Raw genomic sequence first — 19,749 nt, forward strand, 5'->3', positions numbered from 1 at the left:
GCTGTATCGACTCCGTCTTTCCCTTGGACCCTTCAGCTGCGAAGAGAGGGGGGGGTCGTCTGCTGCATGGGCAACAGCAGACCCTCCATATCACCCTGCCCAGGCTCTGTAGCTTCAGCTTCACTGGAGAGGACACTCCAGCGTCATCGCAAGATGTGGATTCAACACGGGAGGAGACAGATACCGTGTCACTCCCGAGTCGGACTGCACAGCCATTCTCGGCGGTGCAGATAGACTCTTAAGAAGCTACACCATCGTCTCTCGAGACGGACGGCTGCCGACGAGTTTACAAACTAAATCTACGTAAGATACAAAAGTTGCACAATGGCAGGCTTCTGCCTCAGAGTTCGTTCCGTCTGGAACACCCAAAGAATAATCCTGCCACCTGATCTTAGGTTGCGCCTGGAGTTTCTTCTCCCTTTTGGAAATGAAGGCGTCTACTAGCACCATTATCCAAGCATCCTGGAGGAAGAGAGCAGAAGAGCATCTCTGCCCTTTTTATTTTAAATCTTCTGGCCCATAATTCCATTCACTCTGGAGGAGTTCCGTGTCTCAGCCAATCCCATCCTATTCTGTTTACCATTGCATTGGGCAAAATTCTCCTACAGCCCCTTCCTACTTCTCCACAGTGATCTGATCAGATCTGTCTGTATCAGATTATGTCCTAAATTGAATTTATTTTCCACCATAAATTGGCTGTTATATTTGCTAGCTGTCATGTTGCTTTATAATTATTTGTCTTTTTAGGCTGAGGGCTCAAGAGAAAGACTACTTCCTGTTTACATTTTTTAAAATGTTAAATGAATAGAGCTTCACCATATCAGGCTGATGCCACTTGCCTCTCAATCAGAAAGGAAAGATTTACTGCACAAGACTTGTAGGTCAGTCACTCTTTTGCCCCTGGGCTACTACAGAGAATGAATCCAGGCTCCTCCCCTCCGGTTCTGTGTTCTCAAACTCAGTTGAGGAGAGTGGCACAGATAAAGAAGCTCATTACAATACCGATGGGTAAGGTCACCAAGGGAGAACCAGAGAAGAAAAGCCTGGGTCAGAGAGCATCCATAGCAGGATTAAGGTTTTTCGCGTTTAGCCAAGGAGGTAAGTGGAGGGAGGAGGGGCAACAGAGTAGCTGTGGTCGGCATTAGCCTTTTTTAAGTAAACATTTCAGAGGGGGCTGGATAGAAGTCTCAAAGCCACTTTGTAGAGCCTCTGCAATTTCTAGATCAGTTTCTCCGAGGCGTCAAGGCGGTGAGAAACAGGCGCCAGGTGGGCCAGGTCCGAGGCCGAGCCTCCATCCTCCAGGTGCTACTCAGCAGCCAGACCTCTCGGGAGGCGGGGCCGTGCCCGTCGCCGGAAGCGGAGGGAAGGCGGAACCACGCCCCCAGCGCCGGGCGTCGCTGGACACCCGCCCCCCGCATGCGGCGCAGGCGGGCTGAGGCGGAAGGGCGCGGAAGGAGGTGACGGTGTAAGCGAGCGCCGGCTTCAGCGGCAGCGCTACAGGAAGCTTCGGCTGCCGTGAGTGGTGTGAGCAGGCCAGACACCTCCTGCTGACCGGGCTTTCCCTAGAGCTGGCGTAGGCGGGGCCGCAGGCCGAGCTGCCACAGTAGTTCAGCCCACGGCGGGGCAGGCGAGGGCAGCGAGGGACAGAGGTAAGCAGGGGCCCAGCTGTCAGTTCGGCCAAATGACTTCCAGACCCGGCTTCCTGGCCATTCCCGCCCTAGAGCGCGCCAGCTCAGCACCTTGGCCTGGAGGCCTTCACTGCTGCACTCCTCCCACGTCCGCACGGGAGGCTGCGGATCTCTCTCTCGGCTGCTTCTGTACCTTTCTGGGGGCGGGGAGGGAGATCATATCTAGGGACTGCTGTCCTCCCCTCTTCCTTTCTAGTTGGAGCGGTACGACGCAGAAGCAGAGAAAACTAGCGCCCCCCCCCCCCGCCCGCTCCTCCTGAAGCTAAAGGAAAGCGTTGAGAATTGCTTTTAGAGGACTTCCACTCCCTGCCGTCTTGGAAGTCAAGGATTTTGATTTGTTCGGACAGTTTTGCTTCCTTCCTGCCTTTGGTTTCTTTCCCTACACTTCTGGGACCCTGTTCTAGTGAATGGGTATGGCACAATTGAAGATTACGGTGGTGGGAAACTGATTTTGTGTTTTATCTCTGGTAGGAAGTATCAATCCCGGTTCCACTGTGTGGCCACGCCGTCGGGAGAGTACAGATGTGGACGAGGATGGGGGAAGCGTTTTGGACTTAGAGTCTGAAGAGCTGTGTTGAAATCCTGGCTTGCTGTTTGGTAGTAGTTTTACTCTTGTGTTAGACACTTTGACATGTAAAGTGGAGTTTTCTTTACCTATATGAATTAGTAGGGAGCATTCAACGAAATGAAGAACGTTAACTTAATCATGAAATATTTTGGGAACTAGTTAACCTCGATTCCCCAAAATATCAGGGACAATAAATGGTAGATTCCTAATTATGGTTTTTTATCCCAGAATAAGCTTAGTATGGAGAGAGGTGTCAGAGGACATACTAGGCTCTTGTGTAACCACACAAGTTTCTGCTTTGGGTAGGCCAGCATTAGGAAGAAATCAGAGTCTTCTAGCCACCCAGATGTCTCATGCTTATTGATGAAACATTGCTAGTGTATGAGGGATGACCGGAATTACTTTTGTTCCTTACTCATAACTTTGCCCATTGGACCCTTTTTAGGAGAAAAGTTGGGAGAGGTTTCATATACACCTTGGCCCACTTTATGTGCATCTTTCTGAGGACCTCTCACTCTCCCTCCAAAACATTTCATGTTAATTGAAAATATGCAAAGTCCCTGGCCAGGTGGCTCAGTTAGTTGCAGCATCGCTGGTATACTAAAAGGTTGCTGGTTCAAGCATGTACGGGAGGCAGTCAGTCGATGTCTCTCTCTGTCTCTCTGTCTCCCTCCTCTCTCTTCTCTTGCCCTCTATCTCCCCCTCTTTTCCTCTCTCTAAAATCAATAAACATATTCTTGGGTGAGGATTTAGAAAAAGAGAATGCAGAGAATAAATACAGGAACTTAAGTCCTTTCAGTGTCTGGACATTACAGTTCTAAGTCAGCCTGATGAGATGCTTTTCTCTGTATTAGAGAACATTCACCACTGAAATTTAGTAGACCCTAAGTTAAAGAAGTGTTTGGGGAGGAGGGATGGGAGACCCAGTCAGTGACTTGAATAAGTAGCCCCTATTCTTACAATTGCCTGCTCAGACTAATTAGGATGTTTTCTTTTCCTCGGTGGAATGTGATATTGGCTGCTGTGCAGTATGTTAATCAAGTGCTGTCCTTATTTTTTTTGACACAGAATTGTCAGTTTGGAATTTTTAAGTCATGGATAAGAAATGGACCTTGAGGGTCATCGATGCAGTGGTTCCAAAACCTTGCTGGGCATCAGAAGCAGTTGGGGAATTAAAACCAAACCCCAGATGCCTGGATGCTACCTCAGTGGATCTGAAGAGGGACCTGGGTATTTTTTAAAAAGCTGCTCAGGTGACTCATGGTTTGCAAACACAAATGTAGATCAGGGTTCACATTTTAGTTTATAAACAGACTCAAAGATGAGTGTCATGCCCAAATAATTTGTTGCCTGCTTAATTTTTTTCTCTTTTCCTTTCCTTAACAAATGACCTTACTTGAATCAATATTACTATTTCAGGTCTTGTAGTGCCTTGACCCCAGAAGATAATAACAAGTAATTTAAGCCCTGACTGGTGTGGCTTAGTTGGGTGGGTGTCCTCCCGCAAACTGAAAGGTCATGGGTTCGAGTCCCACTCAGGGCATATACCTGGGTTGCAGTTTTGGTCCCCAGTCAGGGTGTGTGCAGGAGGCAACCAGTCGATGTTTCTCACATCGATGTTGCTCACATCGATGTTTCTTTCCTTTTTCTTTCCCCTCTAAAGTCATTAAAAGAAAAAAAATTAAAAAAAGAATGTCAGGTCAGTATGTGCAACTTTCTATAGCTTTCTATATAGTTAGACTCCTTAATACTGTTTGATCAAAGTAGAATTTACAGTAAAATTTTTTACTAAATGTTGCTTAGGTTTGTTGGCAGAATAATATAAAGATTATGTCACTATAAATTAATTTTTTTAGTAAGCTTTTGTGCCAAGCTTCATACACCACAGATAAATTCCAACTTAAGAGTATTTTGCTTTTGTATTGGCTTATTGTAAACCCAGTGCTCTATACACAGGCTTTCCCTCCTCCATTCTGGTATGTGTGACCACTTAACTTTGTATCACTAGACAGTTGGAGAACTGAGCTCTATATTGCTTTATAAACACCTGATTTAACTAAAGGTTTTCAGTATTTGCTTAAGTTTGTCCTTGAATTTTTAGTTGCTTTCTCTTTTTTGATTAAATTGTACTGTTTCACTGATTTAAAGAATTTGGTACATGCCTCAGCTGATGAGATGGTAACATTGCTTTGTGTATTTTTCTTATTCATTATAGTGAAAACCTCATGACTTTTGGGGGTGGGATGTTAATATTTTAAGAATTATTAAGGTAATAGGCTATTAGACAGAGTGGAACATTCTCTTCAAGGAAATGTATTCACCCTCAAATTATTCTTTGATAGCCGCCTCACTGCTCCAATAATTCTATGTATGTAATTCTCTGTTAGTAATAAAGCCAGAAATGGACCCTACATCACAAATCCTCTAAAGGAAGATGCTGAATTTCTTTCTTTCTAAAAATGACACAGTTTATTGAATGTTAACTTCCTATAACCAGATGACAAAGGGCATTCTAAATTCAGAAAGCCAAGTTGCCCTGACAGGTGTGGTTCAGTTGGTTAACTGTCATCCCATGAAGTGAAAGGTTGGAGGTTCGATTTCCCGTCCAGGCTTGGGTTGTGGTTCATCCCTGGTCAGGTCTCCTGTGAGAGGCAACCAGTTGATGCTTCTCTCCCTCTGTCCCGCTCTACCCCTCTCTCTAAAAATAAATAAAATCTTTTAAAAAGGGGGGTGCATATTAACAGATAGGTAATCTATGAGTTGAGACTCAGATGAAAAAGAAGTTGCTGCATCTCTAAATTTATTTTTGTCAGTTTGAAGTATCTTAATTCTGAAGTTTTAAAATTGTTGAATTTCACAATCTGATAGAGCGAATTTTTTTTCTCTCTCTCTTATTCAATAGGTGGCCTTTTCATTTTATTTATAGTTTCCTTTACTGTGGAGAAGCTTTCTTTTTAAGTATATTTTATTATGTTGTTACAGGAGTTCCAATTTTTTCTTCCCTTTGCTCCCCTCTGCCCAGTGCCCCGCTTCCCTCCAGCAATCCCACCCCCCTCAGTTCATGTCTGTGGGTTGTGCATATAAGTTCTTTGGCTTCTCCCTTTCCCACATCATTCTTAACTTCCCCCTGTCCATTTTGTACCAACCGACCATGCATCTTAATCCCTGCACCATTTCCCCATCTCTCCTCCATACCCCTCCCAGCTGACAACCCTCCAGATAATCCCCATACCTATGATTCTGTTCCTCTCTGGTCTTCCGAGGTGGATTTGTTTTTATTTTTTAGATTCAGTTGTTGATAGCTGTGAGTTTGTTGTCATTTTAGTGTTCATAGTTTTTATCTTTTTCTTAAGTCCCTTTGACATTTCATATAATAATGGCTTGGTGCTGATAAACTCCTTTAGCTTCACCTTGTCTAGGAAGCACTTTATCTGCCCTTCCATTCCAAATGGTAGCCCTGCTGGATAGAGTAATCCTGGTTGCAGGTTGCCTTTCATCACATTGAATACTGCTTGTCAGTCCCTTCCTGCCTGCAAAGTGTCCTCTGAGAAATCAGCTGATAGTCCTGTTGGCACCCCCCTGTAGGCAACTCTCCGCCTCTCTCTTGCTGCCCCTAGGACTCTGTCTTTTTATTTCACCTTTGGCCTCTCAATCATGATGTGTCCTGGTGTGGTCCCCTCTGGGTCCAGCTCGCCCAGGACCCTCTGTGCTTCCTGGACCTGTATGTCCATCTCCTTTGCAAAATTTGGGAAGTTTTCCTCATTCTTCTCAATTCTTGCTTCCCCATTCTGCACTGGTTGACTTTTTTTCTTCTTTATGTTCCTAATCATTGATTTGAACCCCGGTTTTCTTCCCTTCACCACTGGTTTTGTGTGGATTTTCCTTCATTTCACTTAGCATAGCCTTCACTTCTTATGGGTTTGCTTTACTCAAGCATATCTGTCAAGCCTGTGAGCCTCTTTATCACCAATGTTTTGAATTTTGGGTCTGTTAGGTTGGCTATCTCCTCGTTGCTTAGTTCTCCCACTGGAACTTTGATCCGTTCCCCCTTTTGGAGAACTTCTCTGTCTCCTTATTCTGACAGGCTCCTGTGTTTGTTTGCTTCTGTGTCCCAGGTAGAGCTGTCACACCTGTTACATTGTAAGGGGCGGAGCCTTAGGGATTCGTCTGTACAGAGTGACCTGTTTCACCACGTTGTGGGGCTGTATGTCTGGGGAGGGGTCCGAGAGGGAACAATGCCACCTGCCCAGCACTCGCCCCTTTTCCAGGCACCTCTCCCACTTCCGCACCGGACTGGTGCCCCTCTAGCTGCTGTCCTGGCTGTCGTTCCCAGAGTGGGTGGGTCTGTGGACATTCTAGGACTGTGGGGGCCCTTTGTAAACAAGCGGACTCTGCTGAGACTGGCAGTTTCTGCCTCCACCCCAACCCCCACTGGTCTGCACAGTAGAAGCAATGAGGCTTGATTTTTCCCTGGTGTTGGGACTGTGACCTACGAGGTCCAGTGAGGAGTTGGGAGTGCTCCCCAGGTGTCCCTCCTGACTTTAAAACGTGTTATGGTGCTTTAGGCCAGCCTGCTGCTGTTGCTGCTGCTGCCGCCACCACACTGTTCTCTCTGCCCAGGCTCTGCCCCTCCTACCTGTCTGAATGAGTATTTCTTCTTTATATCTTTGTTTGCTGGATTTCCATGCAGTTTGATTTTTTGGGACTCTGGTTGTTTCTAGTTTTGAGGTAGTTGTATTCCTTCTTAGTTGTGGAGGGAGATGTAGCATGTCTGTCTACGCCTCCATCCTCGCTGAAAGTCCTGCGAATTTTTTTAAAAAGATTTTTATTTATTTTTAGAAAGAGGAGAAGGGAGGGAGAGAGGAAGAGAAACATCAATGTGTGGTTACCTCTTGCGCTTTCCCAACTGGGGACCTGGCCTGCAACCCAGGCATGTCCCCTGACTGGGAATCAAACTGGCGACCCTATGGTTTTCAGGGTGGTGCTTAATCCACTGAGCCATACCAGCCAGGGCAGAGTAAATTTTTTAAGTAGAGGTATTTAGAAATGATAAATTTTGAACCCAGGGTCACAATTTTAAATCTGGTATTACAGATTTAACATAGAAACAAAGGCAGGGGTCGTCTTGTAAGAACTTGAAGACGCAAGTGAAAGTGGAGTTTGACAGTCCACTTTTCACTGGTCCTTGAGGCAGTGTTCTGTGTCTGTAAGGACTTGAGAACAAAATTGGGTACTTAATTCACTTTATATCTGGTGGTTGAATGTGAAGAAAGTATCATCAGTAGGTACCATAAATGTACCAGTGTCCAATTCTTTTTGGACATATTTTAAATTTATTGACCAGAGAGAAAGAAACATCAATTTGTACCACTTATTTATGCATTCATTGGTTGATTCTTGTATGTACCCTGACTAGGACCCAACCTGCAACCTTGGGTATCAGGACAATGCTCTAACCAGCTTAGCTACCCAGCCAGGCCCTCCAAAATTACTTTGGCTAATTCTTTTTTGATCTACTCCTTTCAGTGTGGTTATGGTATTTATTTGTAATACATTTAAGTTCATTTGTTATTGCTTGTAATTCATTTTAGATTCCTCCTGCATTCTGGTTGATTTTAATTATTTGTATATTTTTAAAGTATCTGAAGCATTAACATGGTTCTAAAAGTCAGAAATATACAAAAAGGCATATTCAGAGAAGTGCCGCTTCCCTCTCAGTCTTTCCACCATTTTCCTAGACCTCATTTTATTCACCTCATGCTCTGTTCTCATTAGTTTTTGGTTTATCCTTCTGTGTTTTAATTTTTATTTCAGTTTGTCTTGGGGGAGTGCACAAAAGAGCAGATCCATGTATATTTTCTTATTTTTTCTTTTATGAAAGTTGGTTATATAGTAAAGAATTTGATTTTGTCCAGAAAGCCTTTTTTCTGTGCCTTCTGGAAGATATTTTCTAAGCCCTTGGAATGTTGTACCTGATTAGAAAGTATTTGCTTAAGGGCTTTCAGTCACTGATATGCTGACAGTATGATTTAGGATGGGGTTAACCATGTCAGAAAGACCAGTATGATTTAGAGTGGTTGACTTTAGTATCTGTGGATCTCTAGTGGGCTGAAGACTGAGCTCAGTCATATGGGCAATCAGTTATGCCTATGAACCCCAATAAAAACTCTGGACATCAAGGCTCTGGTGGATTTGCCTGCCTGGCAATTCTTGGTGCATAAGTCACATGTTGATGCTGGAGGAGTAAAGTTGTCGTGGCTCTAAGGGGAGAGGGGAACTAGAAGCTCTGCATTTATTACTTCTGGACTTTTTCCCATGTGCTTCTTCACTTGGCTGATTTTAATTATATTTTTCAGCTGTTACAAACCATAACTATAAATATTGCAGTTTTCATTATGTTCTTTTTCACTTTTTAAAAATAATTTTTATTTTTCAATTACAGTTGACATATAATATTATATTATTTTTAGGTGTACAACATAGTGATTAGACATATAACTTACAAAGTGATCACCCAGATAAACTTAATACCCATCTGGCAACATACATAGATGTATTATTATTGACTGTATTCTTTATGCTATACTAAACAACTCTATGGCTGTTTTGTAACTACCAATTTGTACTTCTTAATCCTGTTTCCTTTTCCACTCATTCCCCCAACACCTCTTACATCTGAACCATCAAAATGTTTTCTGTATGTATGAGTTTGTTTCTGTTTTGTTCATTTTGTTTTTTAAAACCCACATAGAAGTGAAATCCTATGGTCTTTGTTTTTCTCTGATGTGTTTCACTTAACATAATACCCTCTGGATCCATCCATGTTGTCGCAAGTGGCAAGATTTCATTTTTTATGGCTGAGTAATATTTCATTGTGTATATGCACGACCATTTCGTTATCCATTCACCTATCGATGTGTACATAGGTTGCTTCCATATCTTGGCTATTGTAAATAATGCTGCATTGAATTATGGATGCATATGTGTTTGAATTAGTGTTTATGTTTCTTTGGATACATGCCAGAAGTGGAATTGCTGGGACCTTCTTTGTCTCTTGTTATAACCTTTGTTTTAAAATCTATTTTGTCTGATGTAAGTAGAGCTTTGTGCTTTTGTTTTTCATTTCCATTTTCATGAAATAATCTTTACACCTTTTTTTTTTTTTTTTTTTTTTTGGTAGCAAAGAGAGTAAGGGTTTTTTTTTTAGGAGGTAGCCCATGCCTGGAGACACAGGTGAGCGAATGCTCAAAGGCCTGAGCAATGATAAAAGAAACAGTAGATTGGGGTATCTGTATCCTAAGCAATAGTTAGAGCAAACCACAGTCTCTGAGTCTTTAAGACTGTCAGTCAAGAAGACCTCTTGATGGAAGGGTCAGATCTTCATTTTTGCTGGAAAGAAGGCAAGCAGTGACAACGCGACAGATTCCCTTGGCCCACAGTTCAAACATCCCTGATGAGTTCTGCACCAGCTCAAGCAAGCTCTCTATGTGGCTTCAGTGTGTCACTGAAACCATCCAAGCGTGAGCTGTTGGGATGATTTTTCCTATGTTTACATTACATCATCGAATTTCATTCTGTGTGTCTTGATTTGAAATGAGTAGTCTCTTGTAAGCAGCCTATTTAAGGGTCTTGTTTTCTTGCCCATTCAGGTACCCTGTCTCTTTTGATTAGAACTTTTAATCCATCTGCATTTAAATTAATTGTTAATAGATACATATATAGTGCCATTTTATTATTAATATTGTTAAAGTATATTATGTTGTTACAGTAGTCCCATTTTCTTGCCCTTTTGCTTCCCTCTGCCCAGTAACCCCCCTTCCCTCCAGCAATCCCACCCCTCTTAGTTCATGTTAATGGGTCGTGCATAGAAGTTCTTTGGCTTCACTTTTTGATATATTATTCTTAACTTCCCCCTGTCTATTTTGTACCAAACAATTATGCTTCTTAATCCCTGCACCATTTCCCCATTTCTCCCCCTTCCCCCTCCCAGCTGATAACCCTCCAAATGATCCCCACACCTATGATTCTGTTCCTATTCTGGTTTGCTTAGTTGGATTTTGTTTTTCTTTTTTAGATTCAGTTGTTGATAGTTGTGAGTTTTTGTGTGTGGGAGGGGTCTGAGAGGGAACAATGCCGCTTGCTCAGCACTCGCCCCTTTTCCAGACACTTCTCCCGCTTCCGGTATGGGACTGGTGCCTCTCTAGTTGTTGCCTTGGCAGTCGTTCCCAGAGTGGGTGGGTCTGCAGATGTTCTCAGACAGTGGGGGCCCTTTAAAAAGCAGACTGCTGAGAGACTGGCAGTTTCTTCCTCTGTCCCAGCCCCCACTGGTTTGCACAGTCAGAAGCAATGAGCTGCATGGACTTGTGTGGTGCTGGGAGCGCTACCCAGGTGTCCCTCCCGACTTTTTAAAACGTGTGACTTTTCTGCATGCCTGCCGTCTCTGCAGTCCCTGCTGCCACCACACCGAGTTTTCGCCACCCTGGCTCCGCCCTTCCTACCTGTCTGGATCAGTATTTCTTCCTTATATCTTTGTTGGACTTCCATGCAGCTTGATTTTCTGGAACTTCTTGTTGTCTCTAGTTTTGATGTAGTTGTATTCCTTCTTAGTTGTGGCGAGAGGCAGCATGTCTCTACACCTCCATCTTGGCTGGAAGTCCTTCTCTCTGATATTTATTATTTCCTTCCTTCTTACTTTGGGCTTTGTTTGTTGTTCTTTTTCTAGTCCTTTTATGTGTAGGGTTAGAATGTTTATTTGAGATTTTTCTTGCTTCCACAGGCAGGCCTGTAATGCTATCAGCTTTCTTCCTAGGATTGCTCTCTCTGTGTCCCATAGATTTTGGATTGTCGTGTGTTCATTTTCATTTGTTTCCAGGTAATATTTTATTTCTTCCTTTATCTCATTGTTAACCCATTCATTGTTTAATAACATGCTATTTAGCCTCCATGTGTTTAAACAGTTTTCCAGTGTTTTTAAAAATTGCAGTTGGTTTCTAGTTTCATGCCTTTGTGATCTTGTAACAGAACCCTTGGGCTGCTCCGATTGAAACAGAACCCACGGGCTGTTTAGTTAGGGGCCCGATTGCCTGCCGCCAGAATTATAACTCTTAATACCAGAGTTTGGTGAAAAGAAAAAGAATTGTTTATTTACACATAGCCCTGCCTCCCCCTCCCAGACCTGGCCAGTCTTAGAAAAGTCGGAAACACCGTTTCCCTACTTCTTAGGCACAGTTCAGCTTTACCAACAGCTGCCAATCACTCGGTTCTGATTGGGGAGGTCCTTTCTGTGCTGTGGTGCCCTCCAGCTCTCAATGCAGGACCGCCTGGATTCTCAGCCTCCTTGTAAACTGCCTTCTTCCTGCAAACTGTGTGGATCTCCTCTCCTTCTCAAAACCGCATGGCGAGAGCTTCTTCTTCAAGCAGCCTGGAGACACCCCTTCTCCAAGCCACATGGAGGGAGCCCACAAGAGCCAGAGAGTGAGGGCGTGAGGGCCAGAGAGAGCCTGAGAGCGAGAGCCTCCTAGAGCCAGAGCCAGCCCAAAAATGTCAGCAGCTCCTCGCTCCCCTCTCTGCCTCCTCTCTCCCCCTCACTGCGTCCTCTCACGCAGTGGGTGTTGCAAACAGTTCTGACCATTCACAGAACCCTACGTAGGCTCTGTCTGCTTCTTCGATACCAGCCCACAGTCCAAGATCCCTCCCATCTTCCTGAGTCTTGGAAGTAAAGCGAATCTTTGTAACAATGTTTCCAGCCACTAGCTCCAGACATGCAAGGGCATCCTGAAAGCTGCTTCCTGCTCCCTATCTCCCAGCCGCAAACTCTGGGGTTTGTTTTTGGACTCCCCTGTTTCTGTAACAATCTGAGAAGGTGCTTGATATGATTTCAATCTTACTGAATTTGTTAAGACTTATTCTGTGTTCTAACATGTGGTTATCTTTGGGTATGTTCCATGTGCTCTTGAGAAGAATGTATATTTTGCTGGTTTGTGATGAAATGTTCATAAATATCAATTGAATCCATCCAATCTAGTGTGTGATTTAAAGTTGCTGTTGCCTTATTGATTTTTTGTCTGGAATATCTATCCATTGTTGACAGTTGGATGTTAAAATCCCCTAGAATGACTGTATTGCTGTCAATGGCTTCCTTAAAGTCCATCCAGATTTTCTTTACATTGGGTGCATATATGTTTATAGGGGTTATGTACTGACCTTTGTCTTTTGTTATGGCCTTTGTTATTAAGTCCATTTTGTCAGATACAAGTATTGCTATGCCAGCTTTTTTTTTTGCATGGAATTTTTTTTCATCCCTTCACTTCCAGTCTTTTTGTGTCTTTTGTTCTGAGATGGGTGTCTTGTAGACAGCATATATATGGGTCATGTTTTCTTATCCATTCAGCTACTCTGTATCTTTTGATTGGAGCATTTAGTCCATTTACATTTAAGGTTACTGATAGGTATTTATTGCCATTTTTTCCCTTTATATCTATGTTCCTCTCTATCTTTTCTTCTTAAAGTAGTCCCTTTAAATTTCTTGTAGTACTGGTTTGGTGGTAATGAACTCCTTTAGTTTTTCTTGTTTTGATTTTTCTTTTTGTCTGGGAAGTTCTTTATTTCACCTTCAATTTTAGATGATAGGTTTGCTGGTTAGAGTAGTCTTGGTTGCAAGTTCTTGCTTTTCATCACTTTGAATACTTCATGCTAATTCCTTCTGGTCTGATGTGTTTCTGTTGAAAAATCAGCTGCCAGCCTTATGGAAACTCCCTTGCAGGTAACTATCTTGCTGTCTTTAAGATTCTCCCTTTGTCTTTAACCTTTGCTATATTAATTATGATGTGTCTTGGTGTGGGTCTCTTTGGGTTCACCTTGACTGGGATTCCTGTGCTTCCTGACCTTGCGTAACTTTTTGCTTCACCAGGTTATGGTAGTTTTCTGCCATTATTTCATCAACAGGTTCTCTATTCCTTGCTTACCCTCCCCTCCTTCTGCTTCCCCTATGATGTGAATGCTGTTGTACTTCATTTCATCCCAGAGGTCCCTTACACTTCCCTCATTTAAAAAAATTTTATTTTCCCTTAAATGCTCCACTTGGGTACTTACTGTTATGTTGATGTCTAAATCACTGATTCAGTACTCAACTTTGTCTAACCTGCTGTTGATTCCTTCTAGTGTATTTTTCAGATACTGTATCCATTATTTCTGAGTGTTTCTTTTTTATGGTTTCTATGTCCTATTTAATCCTTACTGTCTCTTTGGTTAAGTTCTCCTTGAGATCCCTCATTCTTCCCCTAAGGTCCTTGAGCATCTTTATAGCCATTGTTTTAAACTCTCTGTCTGGTATTTTGGTTGCTGCCATTTCATCTAATTCTTTTTCTGGGGAATTTGGGATATATTTCTTTGCCTCCCCATCTTGTTTGTGTGTGTTAGGTAGATCTTTTATGACTTCCAAACTTGTTATGATGGTTTTATGGTGAAGGTGTCTTGTTCGGTTCTGTGGCACAATCTTCCAGATTACCTGAGCTCTGTTTCTTGTGGGTTATGTGCAGCCCCTGTTGTAGTTGAATCTTGAATGCTGTTGGCCCTTTCGTGGGTGGAGTGAACACTTCCAGCTGGTTGACCATGAGGGCAAACTTCGATAACCATGTGTGAGACGCTTTTCAGGGGTTGCCCTCAGAGGTGGAGTTGTACCTAGCAGGGTCTGATACCTGCCAAATACCCCTTTGGATGCACTGCTTGAGTGGCTAGTTAGGTCAAGCTCTGGTGTGATCTGAAGCCCTCCACTTGTGTTGGTTCTGGGTCCACTTGGGGTAGGTTCAGTTACAAGCCACTGTCAGATATTGTGTGTAACTGGCCTTGGGTTACCTGTCTGGATCTACTACACTGTTCACTGTTTGTGTCTGTGTCTACTGGAGGGGCCAATCTGTGTAAAAGAGTCAACTTCCTCCGGCTTAGAGCTGGGGGCAGAACTATAAAAGGACTGAGGCTCCCTGAGGACCGCCTCTACCTGAGGCTACCTGGTGTTCTTCTACATCAGCGGTTCTCAACCTGTGGGTCACGACCCCTTTGGGGGTTGAACGACCCTTTCACAGGGATCGCCTAAGACCATCAGAAAACACATATATAATTACATATTGTTTTTGTGATTAATCACTATGCTTTAATTATGTTCAATTTGTAACAATGAAAATATATCCTCCATATCAGATATTTACATTATGATTCATAACAGTAGGAAAATTACAGTTATGAAGTAGCAACGAAAATAATTTTATGGTTGGGGGTCACCACAACATGAGGAGCTGTATTAAAGGGTCGCAGCATTAGGAAGGTTGAGAACCACTGTTCTAGAGCTTCCAAAGAAAAACTGTAGGATGAGCGCGGGTTAGCTGCAATCTACAGCCTTTTCACATGTTGGGAGCTTGCTAGGGTGGAGGAACCAGGGTCTGGAGGACAGGGCTGGTGTGTCTCCTACTTGGTGATCACCCAGGCAGGCACTCAGTGAGGGGAAAGTAGCTCCTGCACAAAGCCAAATTACTCAATCTCTGCCTGAGTCTCCAACTCTAGTTCCCCCTGGAGGGGTTCTCTGCAGGTTTAGGTTGATTGCACCCACTTTCTTCCTCTGAAGAAGCACTCTCAGTTGCCCCGAGCTAAGGAGGATAGATCAAAAGGATCTCCTCTTGGGGATGATGCTGGCCCATCCCACAGCGGGGGCTAAGCACTTCATCCTCATTTCAGATAATGATCTCCGAGGGTCTTACACTTTGAATGTCCTAGCTCTGGGCCACTGCCTTCCCGACAATAGAGCTGCACCCAGTGGGTCAGGGTATTGGGGACTTGGCAGGGCTAATCCAAACAGTGTCCTGTTAGGGGTGGTGCCTGCAAGCCTGTAGGAGGGTGGCGGGCACTTCTTTCCCTTCTCTGGGTAGCTTGAGTTAAACTGACAGGAGAGACTGGATTTGCCTCCCTGGAATGTAGCCACAGAGATCAGCACTTATTCAGCTGGTTCCCAGATTAAAGCTTTCCTGGGAGACATTGTCCAAAAATCTCAGCCCTGCACGGCTCTCCGATCCTCCCGTGCCACTGCAGCCAAACTCCTTAAGACTGGGCTGCAAGTCCCTTTGTGGCTGGACATCAAGATGGGGCGGGCTGTGATTTGACAGGTGGTAGAGACCAGCCCTCCTTCCAAAGCCACACAGTTCAGTTACTGTCTGGGTCTCTGCCGAAAGCCTCCCCAGAACAAAGAAGCCCCCTAAAGTCACTGCTGGGTGTAGCCTGCAAGCCCTTCCGCCAGAGCCGAGGATGGCAATGGGGCCTTGCCAGCACTTGGAGTCTGGACTGCGCGTTCCCCAGGCTAGTGCTGGAACAATAGTAGTGCTCTTCCCCGTGAGGGTGCTGTTTGGGTCTCCCAGGCAGGCCAGATCCCCACTGATCTTCACCACCAGATGCTGCTTGGGCTTCTTTTCCATCTCTGTTGCTTTGAATTGGGGATCCCTGCATGGGGCTGAGATCCTATGCTCCAGAGGGGAGGGAGTTCTGTGCCATAGTGTCCTTCCAACATCTCAGCCTTTGTTGCACCTTAGTGTGGGGCTATCCCTTTCCATGTCTCCGCCCCTCTTACCAGTCTATATGTGGCTTCCTCTATAAGACCTTGGTTATTATAGTGCAGTTCAGTTAGTGTTCAATTGGTATTCAGGTCAATTGCTCTGTAATTTAGTTGTAAGTCAGGTTTGGGGCCAAGAGGAGGTGGGGGTTGCCATTTTGGTATTCTTGAAAATCTTTTCTTTAAAAGTTTTTATTTATTTTTTAGAGTGAAAGTGTGTGAGAGAGAGAGAGAAAGAAACATTGATTGGTTGCCTCTCACATGCATTCCATCTGGGAACCAAACCCACAACCTAGGCTTGTGTCCTGACCGGGAATCAACTGGCGACCTTCAACTTTGTGGGACGATGCGCAACCAACTGAGCCACACTGGTCAGGGCTTGAACATCTTTTCTTATGATTAAGGATTGTTTGAAAATCTTTTATTTGTGAATTTTCTTCTTATGTCTTCTCTTCCATTTTTCCATTAGGCTTTTTATCCTTTATTCCTCAATCTAAGAGTTCACTATATTAGGGATATTAGCTCTACTTTCTCTGGAGTTTTTTCACGTCTATTATTTTTAATTTCCAAGACCCCTTTATTGTTTATGATTATTCTTTTTATAAAAAAATAGCATTTTACCCTAATAAAAATGACAAGTTTCTGCACCTATAAAAAAACCCCAAAACATTCTTTTCTTTTTTTCCCAGTGGATTTTCTTTTACTTCTTTTAGGACTCTGTTAGGTTTTTTCTGCCCTCTTTGTCACTTTTTTATTGTGGAAAATATACATAAAATTTACTGTTTTAGTCACTTTTAGGTGTACAATTCAGTGGCATTAAATACATTCACATTGCTGTGCAACCATCGCCACCATTTATCTTCAGAACCTTTTTTATTTTCCTGAATTGAACTCTACCTATTAAACAATAATTCACCTTTATTAAATAGTAGCTCCTCCCACAAAGTGAAAGATTGCTGGTTTGATTCCTGGTCAGGGCACACATCTGGATTGCAAATCTAGTCATTAGTTTTTTTAAAGTTTTCTTCTCTATATAAGTTTTTGCTTTTATCTGTTTGGTCTACTTTTGATTCCTAGAAGTCCGATTATTCTTGATTATTTTGTCATTTTAAAGAAAGACCACTAAGAAATTGCTTGGAAATTCTGATCATGGGATGGGACTTGTCAACTTTGGGATGCACTACGGGCCATGCTGATCTATTTTGTGGGGGAATATCCGTATAAATATATTTTCTTGTAGACTAACCAGATTCTCTAGAGAAGAATCTTCCAATCTTCTGCTTGAATGGGTAAGACACGCTACCCAGGGTTCTGAGAGATGAGTGGGAAAGTGTTGGGGGGTCTTGTATTCAATATATAATTTCATCTTCAAATTATGCCTGAGATTCCCATCTGCATAGCTTCTATTTACCCTTTTTGAAGGATTAGCTAATCTTGGGTAGGGGTGGGCCAGTTACTTGCTATATGGAGTTGGGGAGGGGTTTGGGGTCTCATTGCTTCTTTTTAAAAAAAATTTAATCTTTATTGTATTTTTTTCCATTACCATTTAGTCCCCTTATGACCCCTCCCTGCAGCAATCATTGCTTCTTAAACTTTTGCCTATTTAGCTGAGGTATCCCAGAATATCAATATCTGTTGATCTTTTCTCTTTGAATGATCCTTCTCCACTCCGAAGAAGGTTTACACCTTTGGGGGTGTAAGCCTTTCTGGGAACTGTGTGGCAAAAGAGGTTAGGGAGGGAAATCACTAGGTAAATTTATTTAATATCCTCCTGTTGTACCCCAGCCCTTAGTTATGCATGGTGTACATAACTGTCCGAAGTCATCCTCCCCAGAAAGCGAAACTTTGGTTACCTGCCAGGGTAGGGAAAGGAATCTTAGAGTCTGTTTTTTGTTCAAACTTTAAATCAGTCCTTCCTTTTCTATTCCCCTCATACCCTGACCTTCATAGGTATTATTGCTTCCAATTCTTAAGCCTTTCTGAAGTCCTATAGCTTGTTTTTTGGCTTCCCCTACTGCTGGCTTAGGTTTCTGCTCTTTTGGCCTGCTAAGTCTGTTATCTTTCATTCATCTACTTTCTTCTTTCAAACTTTTATTTCTTCGTCCTTGAGCATTTTTGCCTTTTAAAAACTTGTCATCTTAATGGGATTTAGAGAGGGAACTGAGATAAACATGTCAGTCCCCACCCCTGACCTTTTTTTTCCCCAGAGAAAACTAATGCACAGAAAGGTAATACAACTTTTCTTAGTAAGTTATTAGCAAGCTGAAATTAGAATATTGGTTTTCCGATTCATAGTCTAGTATTCTATTCCGTCTGCAGTGGCTAGTGCCTTTCTTTCTGGCTAGAGGGCCGTCAGTAATATTAGATCTAATTAAATCATAGGGGAATCATGGTTTGTTTTTTTAAGATTTTATTTGTTTTTAGAGAGAGGGGAAAGGAGAAAGAGAGGGAGAGAAACATCAATGTGTGGCTGCCTTTCATGTGCCCCCAACTGGGGACCTGACGTGCAACCCAGGCATGTGCCCTGACTGGGAATCGAGCCAGCGGACACTTGGTTCGCAGGCTGATGCTCAATCCATTGAGCCACAGCAGCCAGGTCATGTTTGATTTTGACTGTCTTTTCTTTAAAAAAAGATTTTACTTATTTACTTTTAGAAAGGGGAAGGGAGGGAGAAAGGGAGAGAAATATCAATGTACTAGGGATACATTGATTGGTTGCCTGTTGTATGCTCCCAAATGGGGGCCTGGCCTGCAACCCAGGCATGTGCCCTGACTGGGAATCGAACCCACAACCTTTTGGTTCGCAGCCGGCACTCAATCCACTGAGCCACACCAGCCAGGGCTTGACTGTCATTTTTATCTGCCATATCCCATAAGTGTGTTCCTGAAGTTCATAAACACACACATGTGCATACTGCATTGGCTTTTTAAAATTATATTTACTTCAGATCATAACGGGGGGAGAGCACCTGATAGAGTCCTGTTCCAGCATAGTCACTCATTGATTGACAAAGAGAAGGCTGGTATCATTCTTGAAATACTGATATTGCATGCATTTATTGAATATCTGTCTGTGGATGACTATATAGAGCAAAAGTACCTGTCCTTTTTAAAAAATAGATTTTATTTATTTTTTAGAGAGAAAGTAAGGGAGGGAGGGAGGAAAAAAACATTGATCAATTGCCTCTCATATGTGTGAGAAACACTCACAATAAAAACTGGGACACAGGACTTGAGCAGTAAAACGAGGCCTTTATTCACGAGTCTGCAGAGCCGGGCGCACCCTCACAGCCAGGAGAATGTGCGTGCCAAGTAGACAAAGGAAACTGGTTTTATAGTCTTAGCTTCCCCACCCTGAAATTGCCACCCTAAAGTGATTATCTTCCTTGCCCTAAAGTGATAGTGATTAGCTTCCCCACCCTAACGCAATTAGCTCCCCTCTCCTTCTTCCCCGTTTCTCCATTACTGGTTACTCCGGAGTTACAATCTAACACGGTTATCTAATTGCCCCTTCTGTGGTTTGTAGATATGCCAGTGCTGTCAGCTCCCTTCTCAGAGATCCTCTAATTACATTTTCCCTTTGTTACTAATGACTTTTTACTGGTTTGGGAGTCACTATGTCCTTGTTTCTAACATATGCGCCTCAACTAGGGACCAAACCTGGAATCGAATCAGTTACCTTTCACTTTGTGGAACGATGCCCAACCCATTGAACCATATACTACATGGAACAAATTGTTTTGATATGAAATCAGTCTTTTTATTTTTTTAAATTTTATTTATTTTTAGAGAGGAAGGGAGGGAGAAAGGGAGAAAAACATAGATCAGTTGCCTCTCCCACACCCCCAACCTGGGGACCTGGCCTGCAACCCAGGCATGTGCCCCGATTGTGAATCAAACCA

The 19,749-nt window shown here is 43.2% G+C and overlaps 1 protein-coding gene across 5 annotated transcripts in view; it reads left to right on the forward strand.

Annotated features, from left to right (window-relative positions):
- Positions 1-1,463: 1,463 nt before the first annotated feature.
- Positions 1,464-19,749, forward strand: part of SENP5 (SUMO specific peptidase 5) — an 83,217-nt gene continuing 64,931 nt past the window's right edge. For all 5 annotated transcript variants that reach the window (XM_090278355.1, XM_090278363.1, XM_090278338.1 and 2 more), the window contains exon 1: positions 1,464-1,649. The gene's annotated coding sequence lies outside the window, so the exon portion shown is untranslated. The remainder of the gene's footprint in view (positions 1,650-19,749) is intronic.

Source organism: Furipterus horrens, unplaced genomic scaffold (assembly GCF_987537825.1).
Source record: "Furipterus horrens unplaced genomic scaffold, mFurHor1.1.pri manual_scaffold_1, whole genome shotgun sequence".
Lineage (NCBI taxonomy): Eukaryota > Metazoa > Chordata > Mammalia > Chiroptera > Furipteridae > Furipterus > Furipterus horrens.